This window comes from Manis javanica, chromosome 2 (assembly GCF_040802235.1).
Source record: "Manis javanica isolate MJ-LG chromosome 2, MJ_LKY, whole genome shotgun sequence".
NCBI classification, from domain to species: Eukaryota; Metazoa; Chordata; class Mammalia; order Pholidota; family Manidae; genus Manis; species Manis javanica.
Window position 1 is genome coordinate 200802201 of NC_133157.1, and position 14034 is coordinate 200816234.

At 37.7% G+C, this 14034-nt stretch overlaps 1 protein-coding gene across 12 annotated transcripts in view; it reads right to left on the reverse strand.

The window, feature by feature from the left end:
• SAMD12 (sterile alpha motif domain containing 12) overlaps nt 1–14034 on the reverse strand; it is a 392988-nt gene that overhangs the window by 301185 nt on the left and 77769 nt on the right. The gene's annotated exons all lie outside the window — the stretch shown is intronic.

The window sequence follows — 14034 nt, forward strand, 5'->3', positions numbered from 1 at the left end:
TCTCTGATTTAAAAGTGCTTTGTGTTGCTGAATTTTAACTGCATCTTGATAAAACAAGGGGATTTGTCATGTTCAAAATAAGTAACTGACATACTTAATTTTATTCTTTGTATCTTCCACTGTTTTCTACTTATTTTACTTTGTCATTTGTTCCTGTTTTTCTTTTCCTTGTTTATTTATTTATTTTTTGGCTTTATCAAGTCCCCATTCATTGCCTTCCCTACTGCACTTCAGTTATTTTCTAAGTTCTGCTTTTCCTGAGACAATTAGGAAAAACTGAACATGGACTTAGTATTAGATGATCTTAAAGCATTATTAGTTTTGTTGGGTATGGTAGTGGTATTACGGCCATGCAATTTTCAAAATATGGGAAGTCCTCTTATTTTCCAGCGAAACGATAGGATGTCTTTGGTTCCTTTATACTGCCCTAATGTCCAGGGTAGGGAGGAGGTGGCACAATATATGAAACTAGCTTTTTGTTAAAACTAGGTATTGGGTAGCTGGGAATCCATTTAATCATGCCTTTTCTCTTTTGTGTATGTTTGAAAACTTTGTATCAAAAAAAATTGAGGGAAAATAATTTTTTATTCAAACAAAGGGTTTTTATATTGTTACTGAATTTCCTAAATGTCCATGTATTTGTTTTCATTAATTTCACTCAGGTGGTCTCCTCCTGAGCTTCTATAACACCAGTTGAGGGATTAGCAAACTGTTTTCTGTAAAGGTCAGTAGTTAGTACTGCAGGAGGCTTTGTGGGCTAAGAGGCAAAAATGCAGGTACATAGACTGCCTTTATACTGTCCCAATGTCCAGGGTAGGGAGCAGGTGGGGCAATATATCAATTGTAGGTTCATAGAGAGATATACAGGTACAAGTTAAAAAATCAATTCCCATGAAGTCTTCATTGGTTAAATTCTAAATATAATAGCAATAATTAAATATAATTTTAGTAATATAAATCTAAAATCTACTACTAATGGGAAGAATGGAGTTTATGTGTGTGTGTGTGTGTATAGGTAAGATTTTACTTAATTGAGGTTCAAAGTTAATGGTTCCCTATTATCATAGTAGAACACATTCTCATCCTCCTATTGAGCCTTTCTTTACTTCTCTGACATATAGTGGTATTCCCTCCTGGGAACCCACCAGAATGTATTGCCTGCATCTTTCTTCCATCACCTAAAAGCTGCATTCATTCAGTGTCAAAGAACTTTTCATTTAGGAAAGCAGATTAAGAGCATAGGCTCTGCAGTAAAACTTTCTGGGTTTGAATTCCAGCTGTGTGATTCATAGCTCTACCTACTTAACCTATCTAGAAGCTTCAGTTGTATCTTCTACAGAAGGACTACTAGCACCTCTCTTACAGGATTGTCATAAATATTGAACTGATAAATGCAAAGATTTTGAAGAATCCATGTTGTAAAACATATGCAATATACTTTTTTCTTTCAGTTTCTTTCAGTCATTGAAAACTTTAATACCATTCTTAGCTCTCAGGCCACACAAAACACGTGGTTTGGTCAGATTTGGACCATGAGCTGCAATTTGTCAATCCTTGTAGAAGTTGCTACCTACTGCTATGTGTTCTGGGTGTTCTGCATATTTTCTCCCTCTCTGGTTTATGGACCCTTTTTAGGTTATTTTCCTTTGCCCATTCATGAGTCTATTTGCCCCTGGGGCTCAGGTCCAGTTGTGGAGGCCCTTATGCAGTAATCTGGTAAGAGGTAGGAAGCACAACAGACCCATGGACCAGCAATGACCAGGCCGGTAGTTGCCATTCCCAAATGTGGTAGACATTTCTACTGTTCACCAATGTACAGTTCCCCCCATTTCTAGAGTAGAAGAGATTACACTCCCTTTGACTCCCAAAGTTACATGTACCTTGTTACTTGTTCTGTCCAATGAATATGAGAAAAAAATTATATTTCACTTCCAGCTGAAAACATTTGAAGTCAATGTGCAATAACTCATTTTTCTCCCCTTCTGCTGGGGTGACTACTGACTTTCCAGGTGGTGGAGCCTCTGTCAGGCCAGGCCTCTGGGTGGCCAGGCCTTGGGTGTCACCATATTCCCAAGAAAATTCCAAGGTAGAGTTTATGAAGTAGTTCTAATTCAGCTTCTGTCCTCTGTTTCTCATAACATCATCTCTCTCAGCTTTCCACTCATCCACTCTGGGCTTTTGATAATCTGTCTACTATGTATCACCTTCTTCCTTACTACAGCAATGCTGTTATTTTACTCTTTCTGCCTACTGGCCTTTAGCTCACAAATCTAACAGCATTTTTCTCAGTTCCATGTCCTTCCTAACTACTCCTATGCTACTATATGCCTTTGATAGGTGAATGTTCATGCTATGCTCTAATTTTGTGGCTCTGGACCTGCTTCGTGTTAAGTTCATGAATAAACATACATTGTCTCTGATCCTTTTGCACCTCTCAAATCTAGCCATGAAGACACAGGTAAATAAAATGTGCTGTATCAGGCAGATATGCAGAAAGGGAGGAAGGACATGCATGAAAGGATCGATTTGTTCTGCTTATAAGGGGAGGTATAAAAACATCAGAAATGTAGCTAAAGAAAATTCACAACCTGATTGTAAAACACTTCCAACAGGAAGCAACGCAGTAGTGGTAGAAGTTTGTGGTGACACACAAGTAATAAGCATTTATTTATTGTATGCTTGTCTTCTAAACATGGAGTCAAGGCAATTTAAAACCAAAGGCATAGGTACAACAAAACTTTAGAACAAAGGTAAAAAGACAAGAGCCAACTCATAAAAAAGAGTCGGGAGACAGAAGGGATTAATTATTCCAGAAACCCTTGGGTGAGATATAAGAATGCTGTAACAAAAGTGAGCTGGGTGGGAAGGAGTGCCAGTCTTGAAGGCTGATATGGCATCAGGAAAAGGATGCTCTGATTCTAAGAAATGGTACAGTGTCTAGGCACAAACATTACTGGAGTGGATATACCAATCCAAATTGCTGTTGGACGTATCTGTGCATCTTACCTTCACAGGTAGATTGGAAATTACTTGCAGATCAGTTCTTCCCAGAAGATAGAATTTACACTAATTGAATGTTTCTTAATCCATACAATTCTTAGCCATTCCAGCATAGGATTAAAAGTAAACAGATATTAATATGTAGTAAGAACCTATTATGGGCCAAGCACCATCCTAAGCTTTTTTTGCATTTAATATTTTACCCTTACATTAATGACGTTTAAAATAATGTGTTACTTTATGTTTCAGAAGAAACAAAATAATGTAAGCTCCACCCAGAATAGTTAAATAATACAATAATAATAATAATAGGAAAGCATGACTATTGTCCTTCATCCACACATCTGAATATTCCACAAAGGCCACTACTGTCAAATTTGGTGATCCTTCCTGCTTCTTTTCCTAATATTTATTCTATGAAAATTATTCTATCATTCAATTGTTTTCATTCAACAATAGGTCTTGGAGAGATACTTCCATAAAATTATTTCTGGGTCTACCTTAATCTTACAAATCTCTGCGTAATATACCACAGGACAAATATACCATGACTGATTGGGGTATCCCTCCCCATTATTGATGGACATTAGTTTGTTGCCAATTTTTCACTTTAATGGATATACCATAATTTAACTACACTCCTTGATAAAGGTTGTTTCTAATTTTTTCTCTACAACAAAATAATCTGAAACAGAATCCTTATACATATATTACTGTGCACAACTAAAGAATTCTTGGATTCCTAAAAGTGGAATTACTAGGTCAAAGGGCATACACATTATATTTTTGAATTAATGCCCAAATAACTTAAACAGAAGCTTTACTAATGAGTATTTCTACTACCGCTGTGTGAAAGTGTTCATTTTTCCACATTACTTGCCAGTACACGATAGTTTAATGCTAACCCTTTAATTTCTAATTTTAACTTTTGCTAACCCTTTCAAAGGAATCTTTTTAAAAATGAATTATTTTGATTAATGAAGTTGGGTCTGTCTATAAATTTACTGTCACATAAAACTTCTTTTCTGAATTGCCTATTTATTCCTTTAGTCTATTTATCTGCTTGATAGTTTGTTTTACTTATTTGTTATGGATATTTGTTTTACTGAACATGTTACAGATATTAATTCAATGTCTGCTATATCTTCTCCCATGCTGTCACCTATGTTTATGTTCATAGTGATTTTGCATTTAGAAATAATTTATACGATGCTTAAGAAAGGCTTTCTCCTTATTGCCTTTTGAAACTTTTAAAGATGTATCATAAGTAGCTCTTTAACCCACCTGGAACTTACTTCTGCATGTAATGTAGGTAAAGCATCTTTTTCTGTTTTCTTTCTCTTGAAATGTCATTGTCTCCATTTTGCCAATGACAAAACTAAAATTCAGAAAGGTTAAGGAACTTTCCTGATATTTTGGATGTAGCAAGTGGCCTTTTTGGGATGTAAATCTAGTTGGCCCTTTCTACCAAATGAAGATATCCCCCAAGTAATGCACGATACACTCCACATTAAAACATTATCACACTCAGCACGAACAGCCTAAAAATGTCACTTATGTCTGCAGCACTGCTTAGCAGTTAGAGGTAGCTTGGCATTGCTGAGCATATATAGATATACCTGCCAAGATCTGCTTTGCATTTGCTCAGAGATGGAATCACGAAGTCCAGGAATAGAACTGCATTATTATTCAGCACCAACTAGCTGCTATCATGAAAATGAGGATGCCTCAAATTGACTCTTTCTCAAAAGACAATTCTGTTTCATTGGCTGCCATAGAACCTAAGTGATAATAACCATAGAAGAACAGTAGGGTTGACATTCCAACTAAGACCAGAAGGCTGAACTATTCTGACTCCAGCTACAACTACCAGTCTCCAACAAATCCTGTCTTGCTTCAAGCTACATAGTCAGTATTAGTACTTTTTAATCTCATCTACCTAATGGGGGCACATAGTAGATACTCCTGGGGCTGTATTCCCTGTTTACAATAATTTTCTTTGTGTCTTGGAATGCTTTTCATACTTCCCAGCCCAGAGTCACAGGATCTTGGGGAAAACGTTACTGCCACCATGTTTGTGTCACAGGCGATTTACCAAGGGTGGACTGTTAACTCACAATGGGCCTATCAGATTTCTTACCAAAATTTAGAGTTGGAAAAGAAGGAATTGAGTCAGCATATGGCTGAAACCAGATAACAAAGTCGGGAGCTGTGGGTGGCCATGTGCCATCACATCGACTAGGAAGCAGACACCAGCTGTAGGGAAGGGACGGTGAATGGGGTGTTACGCACAGAGAAGCAGAGACAAGAGCTGGAGACAGAATGCTGTCTGGGTTTCCAATGACTTTCTGGTTGGGATCATTCATTCATTCAACAGATATTTACTGAGTGCCTAGTATGTGCCAGACATCATTTTAGATGACTGAGCACTAGAAGATATACTTCATTACAACAAATTGTTTTTCACTTAAGTCTCTTGTAATCAGAGACTTAGACTATATAGGTCCAGAGAGGAAAAGTCCTCTCTGTGGGATGTTTTATACTCTCAACTGTTCCAGATGTGAGCTCCATTTATTAGGTACTCAACCTATCTACCTCGTTATCATGACTCATTTTATAAGCCTCTTCCATCACTCTAAGGTGACTCCAAGTTCTTTCAGGGCAGTGGTTCCCAACTAGCATGACATAGGTCCCCAGTGAATTGTGATCAGTAATGATCAGTATGTCATTAGTAATTTTTAAATTAGATGAATTGCTAACGTTGGCTAGTGCTTTATGATTGCCCCCCTCTCCAGCAGATTCAAGGTCACCTGTTATAATGTCAGCCTCACTTGCATTTCCACATGCTTTCTTAGTGGAGGAGATATTTGAGACAGCCCGCTGGTAAGGAATTGTGCATAACCCTGAGTGTGTCACTGGGGCTCAATAAGCTGCTGATAGTATTATCACAGATGCTGCAGAAAGGACCCTTTCTGATCCTAAGCCTGCACCGTTGCAATTGGCTCATTATAGTCAATGTCCAAGAGTACTCTAGGCCTCAGCCCTTGAAAAAATTAATCTCAAGCTGGAATATATACAAAGTTGGGGTAAAATCAAATAATGAAGCCAAACAAAGGGAAAAGCAAGTGGTTAACAAGTTACTTTTGGGTTGTATCCTTTTCTGATGGAAAATGCCTCTTCCTCAGGCCATAGGTTCCTGGTAGGAGAGTGGTTGGCCTAGAAGTGGGCAGGTGACTGGAGTGGGCCAATCAGGAACCTTTTTTAGAAGTTGAAATTATAGGGTCTTAAGAGTCTTCTTAAATGTCAACTTATAGAGTCTTATAAGCCTGAAGCTAATAAGGACCTGTGTTCCTTGGAGAACGAAGCCAATCCAAAGAAATTACCATCTGATGGTATGTTAGGCACTATGTGTATGCTATTTCATTACATCCTATGACCCAGGAAAGTAAATAGCTACTAAGCTCACTTTTTCTGATGAGGAAATTATAGCTCTGAGTTTATGTCACTGTCCAAAGTCACATAATTAGCAGAGAGTAGAGTTCAGTCTGTCTTTCTAGCTTGCCCTCTTCCAAGTAGGTATATAATGTTTTGCATGAATTTGTAGCCAATCTGAAAGTGGCTATCCATGAGCCCTTGTGCAAGTCTTTGGCCATCAGTTGACTTACACTTCAGCACTTTTAAGCTTGGGGTCAAGCAAACTTCACCTGTGAAAGATTAGAAAATAAATATTTTAGACTTTGTGGCCCACACAATCTCTGTCAAAACTACTCAAATCTGCCATAGTAGTTTGAAAGAAAAAAAAAAAAAAAAAAAAGGTGTGAGGCTATGTCTATGTTCCAATAAAACTTTGTTTACAAAATAGGCAATGGAAGAAGGCAAGATTTGACCTCTGGGGAATAGTTTGCTGCTCTATTATTTACCATGCAACTAAACTGTAAATACCTTATAGACAAATTTCATACAAATATTTTTAAAATGTCATTTTATAATTTCCTATGACTGAACACACACATTTCACTAACTGAAAAATTGCCAGACACATAAAAAACTATACAACTATACAAATTCATAATAGCTGATAAATATGTTATACCATGGTCATTTTAAATATTTTGATTCTTGAAAATGAGTGTGACAAATATCTTAGTGGTGATAAATCAAAGGAAGTCAGGCAAGCAGACAATGCTCGGGGGTGGTGGCCATATGTCCTTTGTAAAGGGGTAGTCCATTTCACTCCATGCAAAGATGAATTATTAAGATACTGAAAAACAGGATACACGTGGCTGCATGGAGAGTAAGTAAGTGATAGGCATTTTCAGGCAACAGCAAGATAAGAAAATCCTGTATCAAAAAGATACTCCTTTTAACAGTGTAAAGATGATTAGATCATCTCATTCTCAGTGGGAAAATAGATAGATCTATTCCCACTAATTTTCCAAAGAGTATTTGTTTTTTAAAATCATATCACTGTAAGATTAAATACTTTAGATATGTTAAAATATCTGTGAGATATAAGTATTTGCTACAAATATGAATTAGTACTTAGAATACTGTACCAATAAGAGTACAATCTTAGATATATCTTTTATAGTCTGATTTTTAAGGGAATATGTTTCTAAGGGCATTTGGGAAGGGAGACAACACTCTGATTTTAACTTCCAACATCATTATACACAAAGGAGTTGTCCCAGGCCTTCCAGAATTAGGGAACTGGAGAGCAAAGACAGACAATGTTATAACAATCATATATATGGGATTACTTATGACTACATCCAAGTGAAAGTTAGTTTCTGTGCCTATATACATTTAGGTAATAATAAATGGTCTGTAGGTACCATTTAACAAAATGCCTTTTATTTCTATTATGGGGAGTAATTTGCCCTTGAGGGACAAAGTAGTCTTGTGTGTAATATATAAAACAGAACCATGGGCTTTCCAACATTGTCTGTATTTTCCTTTCTGCCTATTCTCCTTCTCCTTTTGCATCCAAGATTGTCTCTAGCCTTACACCTAAATACTCAGGTGTTTTTGCACTAGATTAGGGAAATGGAAGTCAAAGTAAGATTAAAAACAAAAAATGGAATGGGAGAAGTGGAGCAGGGATGGAGGGTAAAGGATGGAGGGTGAAGGAGAGGAAAGAAAGAAAAGAAGGTAATCTAATGTACAGCTTGTGACTATAGTCAGAAGAAGATGAATAATTTCTGGGGAGCTCATGCACCACATGGTGATCATAGTGAACAGAACTGTAATATAAACTTGAAAGTTGCCAAGAGAATAAATTTTAAGTATTCTCACCACGAAAAGAAGTGGTAATTATGTAACATGATGAAGGTATTAGATAACCCTAAAAGGATAATCATTATACAGTATATAAGTGTATTAAATCAATACATTGTATATTTTAAACTTACATGATATATGTCAATTATATCTCAATAAAATTGGGAGAAAAACTGTACGGTGTACTTGAAAGTTGCTAAGAGAATAGATTGTCAATGTTCTTACCATGAAAGAGGCAACTATCTGACGTGATGGATAACTAACCTTAGTGCAGTAATCATTTCTATATATATATATCAAATTATCACATTGTAGATCTTAAACTTACAATGTTATATGTCAATCATACATCACAATAGCCAGAAAAAATTAAATAATTTATATTTAAAAAGAAGGCAAATGAAAGAAGGGAAAAGATAAATAAGAAGAATTAAACAGACTAAGAGTGAAAAAAGAAGGGATGTTCTGTAGTCTGAGCCAAAAAACAAATAAAAAAGCAAAGAAGACAGGGACCATCGAACAGTCTCTTCCATGCCCAGGGCCCTGTGGATTTTCTGCTAAGCCCTCACCTTCCCCAGAGTCTATACATGTAGACATTCCACACTCATAATGAAAAATATACCTTTATATATATCATTTCCAAATCTATAATCTCTTATTGATCCATCACCTGGTCTCTCATTCTAAGGTTCTACCAGCTAAATATTTCCCTTTAGAAGGGCTACCCTCATTTCAAACCCTCCTGAGATCAAATGAAAACTCACTTTTTCTTTCTCCCATACCCCTTTTTCAGTTCATGATGAAAACCTCAGGGATCTTCCCTCTACATACATCAACAATACTCTTCCGTCACAACATATTTTTGCATCCATCCATTCCTTCCCATCCCTTCTGAAAACATTTCAAATCTTAGGCCCTCATGAATTTCTAGAATAATCTTCATATTCTTCTTTCATCACTTTACCTCCAGTATCCCCACTTTCAAACCAATGGGGCTAAATAAATTTGACTAAAATATTGTTACTCTATCAGTCTCCTGACCAGAAAAAAATATTTTGGTGTGCCCTCTGTGTACAGAACAGTGTCTAAGCTCTTAAGTCTGTGGTCTTAGGTCTTTCACCATCTGTCCCAAATTACCTTTCCCCTCACCCCAAGATCAAAACCCTCTGTGACCTAAGCTAGCTCATCCCTTCTCCTCTAAATGGCATTACTCATTCCCACCTTTTCTCAGTCACTCATTTAATTATCAGTTATATGCTAGATGTTAGAGGATGCAGAAATAGGTTATATTTCACCTTCATAATTATACTTCAATACTTTAAGTGGAAGATGATAGCTATATAGAGTTTAGGTATATTTGACCAGAGACAGATTAGTTCTATTGGTGGGAATACCATTAGGTTGGTCAGGACTAAAAGTCAAAGAGGATAAAGAGGTTGCTCTTGGCATTTCACCCCAATGGGCTATGAAAAAATCAAACTGAAACTAAAGCACGTGACAGACACTATAGAGCATTAAGGGAAAAAAAACCCAGCATGATACACAAATAGCCAAGAACCCCACAGAGGTATTTGGCTTCTACCTGACTCCAAAGCCCTATTACTTGCTAGCTACATGGAGAAAGATCCATCAGTAGCTCCTACCCCACTACTTGACAGCTTCCTCAACATATCCTGCAACTCTACCCTCTACACATCCTATTCACTCACTAATTCTAGAAATATTAAGGAGAGAGGATGGGGAAAGAAGTTAGATATATTGAGAACATGCTTTGTGCAGGCTTTGTGCTAGGTGCTTCCATATATAAAGAGCAAAGGAAGGAAGAAAACAAACAGAAAAAGGCAGAGTAGTGATTGGAAATAGAATGAAAGCCAACAGTAGATGAATGAGGGCATTGGTTCTCAAATTGTTTCATGCTGGCTGCAAAAGAACCACCTAAGGCAACTAATAAAATGCAGATACCCAGGCCTTAGTCATATAGAGCAGACCTGGGATAAGGTCCAAAAGTATATCAATATACAAACACAGTTGTGTGTATGTGCATGTGTGTATACACACATATACACATTTTTTAAACACACATATATGCACATATTTTTTAAATATATAGCCCAGGAAATTCTCAATACCACACAGGTATTGTGCATATCCTGAATTAGGGTATCTGATACCCTCTGCCCTTCATAAAGGAGAGTGAGCTATCATACTTCTATGAATCTTGGTACACCCAAGATACACCATCATTTTATGTATGATGAAGAAAACAATGCCAATTAAACCATGCTATTCAAGCAACTGTAATATGCCTTTTAAATTTCAGAAGTGCTAAAGGTTTAAAAAATGTGCACCATAGAATTGATTAAATAAAATCACCATGTGTCAAGCACCCACTACCGTCTGGGTTAATCTGTGGTTCTACGCCTGGCAACTGAAATTCATTTCCCCAGTTACACAGCTAGTAAGAGCCCAAGCTAAAATCATTCCTAACTCCAAAGCCAGGGCCCTTTTTGTTATACTGTGTCCCAAGCCCTGACTTACTTCAAGTCATAGTTTCTATTAGCAGTTGAGTTCCAAGATTGGAACTCAACTTCTGCTATATACCTCTCCACAGAATACATGGAAAGCATTTAAGATGAGGTTAGGCAAAAAATAAGTTCTTGAAAAATGCCATCACAAAGGTTACAGTGAGGGGACTGGGAAGGGGCTGCCACCAGGAGTGACAAGAGAAGCACCACAGGATGCTGTCAATAATGTAACAAGGGGACTGACCCATGCCTCAGGCATTCAGGGAAGACTCCTGGACTAAGATGACACTAACAATGATGAGGAGCATTTAGCTATCAAGGCAAGGGATTGGAATGGGGAGAGGTTTCTATAAGCCCCAGCCCTGATAAGGAAAGAAGAGGCCTGCAGTCCTCTGCCTTCAACCAGAAAACACTGCATCAAACAGTTCTTTCTGGAGGACCGCACCCACTTTGTCCATATGATTCCTACCAGCTTCCAAGCTGTCCAGATGAGGCCCACTGGGAAGGAAAGCAAATTCCCTGTGGCAGGCTGTCAAGGGAGCAGATGAATAGATCTGCTTGCAGGGCAGACAGCAATGGAGCAATAAATTAGCCTAGTAAAACACTTCAAATTTAAATATGTGATCTCTCTTCTTCCTACAGCAGCCTTTTTTAAAGAAGGCAAATGAAATTTCAAAGTTGAACTAATAAGCAAGCCCCTCTGCACCCCTCTCCCCATCTCCCAATTTAGACAACTCAATGTGTAACACATTTGAGAATGGCTTTATCATCCAAGGTGATGTCAGCTTCAGCAGATCTGCAACAGGGGGTGGGACAGAAGGAATGCATTACACGGACTCAGTGGGAACCTAGCCCAGCAAGCTCTTGGCGCCTGGAACAGAACAGAAGGCCACACTGGTTTGCTTTACAGCAGGCTTCCAGCAAACAGAACCAAACCCAGGCATTTAATTAGGGATACAAAGTTTTCCCTTATCCACGTTCTTTGAAAAATCACTTTTCTTTTTTTTTTTTCTTAAATGACAAAAGCCATATGGAAAATGAATGTTTATAGGATATGGACTTTTGCTTGAGACTCATTCAGGAGTAAAGAAATAGATGTCTCAAGTCAGGTAATAGGAAGCATGGAGATGGTAGATATTCAAGAATCAAATCCATGAATACTGGAAGATAAGCTCAGGCTTGCCACCTGGAACTAGGAAAGCACTAGAAAACATCATCTAGAGGTACTTCCTATATGAAGTACCCGTATGGAAGTATATTTCTGAAAACACCTAAGAGTCTGCTGAAAGCCCCTGGACATCCTGTTCCCTGTACCTGGGATGCCTACCCCCAGTCTGCCAGTCAGGTCAGCAATGACTGCAGTGAGGCCTTTCCTGGTGTCCTGAAGGCAGAGTTAGTTTCTCTACTCTGCGTTACCCCAAACCTGGTCCCAGTATGTGCTTCAGTTACTACAGATATGATACTGGGTGATTATTAATCACCTACATTCCTGATGCCTCACTAGACTGCAAGGTGTGAGGGCCAAAGCCACATCCCATTCAGCCAGGGACCTCTGCACCTGACACAGTACTTGGCACACAGTTGTACTCAATATAGGTTGAAGGAGATGTTAAATGATGCTACCTATGCTGCTCTCTAACATAACTGTGCTCTTCACGGATCTCTTGAAAAGCAGCATAAGAGCACATCAGATTAGATTCATAGACTAGTATCAGCCTAAGTTTCATTTATTTTTAGCATCTTCTAATAGCAGTCTAAAATATGTTTCTTAATATTTTTCATTTTCATAATTAAAATGTATATTTTCATTAATTATTTTTCATAATTCATTAATAAATTTCTTAGTAATTTTTAAATGACTCCCTTTGTAAGTTTTTACCTTGGCAACAGTAACCAGAAAGCCATGATTTTGTGTGCTATTTAGATTTTGTTCAAAGACACAAAATGACTGAACATTGCTCACTGTATACCACCTCCACCCCTCCAGCATAGAGTAATAAATTGGTACATGTATCCCATCTTAAAAAATTCTGGATGAATAAAATACTCAAGATGAAAAGGTCCCTAGAAACAGCTGAGCCCAAACTGTTCTTAAACAGACAAGGAAACTGAGGCTTAGGAGGATTCTATTTCTTTTTCAACTGGTGAAATTATTGAGTGGCAAAGATTAGACAAACACCAGGGCCCAAGCTCCCATTTTAGTGTGTTTGTCCTGACAACTGGAACAAATATGAGAAAGAAGTAAAAGCTTTCAAACATCTAAAACGTTATTGCAAATATTTTCAAGATTCTTCAAAATACACCCTTTTATTAAAAAGAATGAAAGAAAATATAACAAGTTTCTGGTGGGGTAATGGATACATTAGTTTTTCTCCTTCCTAGTTTCCTAATAACTTTCAATGTGGTGATAGTCCTTTTATAAGGAACAAAATAATTACACTACATGTGATGGTTAATTTTGTGTGTCAGCTTCGTAGGCTATGGTGCCCAGTTGTTCTATCAAACACTAGTCTAGACATTACTGTGAAGGTGTTTTTTTTAACATTCATTCAGTTGGCTAAGTAAAGCAATTACCCTTCGTGATGGTTAATTTTATATGTCAACTTGGCTGGGCCACTGGTGCCCAGATATTTGGTCAAATGTTAGTCTGGGTGTTTCTGTGAGGGTGTTTTTTGGTGAGATTAACATTTGATCAGTAGACTGAGTAAAGCAGGTTTCCCTCCCTGTAAGTGAAAACCAGTTGCCTCGTCCATCATTGAAGGCTTGAACAAAAAAGCTGGTTCATGAGTAGGAGGGCACCTTTCCCACCTGACTGCACTCAGCTGTGACATCAGTTTTTTCCTCCCTTTGGACTCAAACTGAAATATTGGCTCTTTTTACATGATGACCCTGCTGGCTTCTAGACCAAAACTATGCCATCAACTCTCTTGGGACTCCAGTTTGCCAACTGCAGATATTTTAGGACTTCTTTGCCTCTATAATCTTGAGCCAATTTCTTATGATAAGTAACACATACGTATATACAGGGACAGAGACACAGGCACACAGAGACGCCCCCTACTGGTTCTGCTTTTTTTAGAGAACTCTACTACATCTTCTGTTACATATGTGGACCTTATCCAATCAGTTAAATCAGAACCAAGACTGAGGTCTCCCAAAGAAAGAATTCTGCTTCAAAATGGTAACATGTAACCCCTGCCACCTGCCCTTGTATTTCAAATTTGCCAGA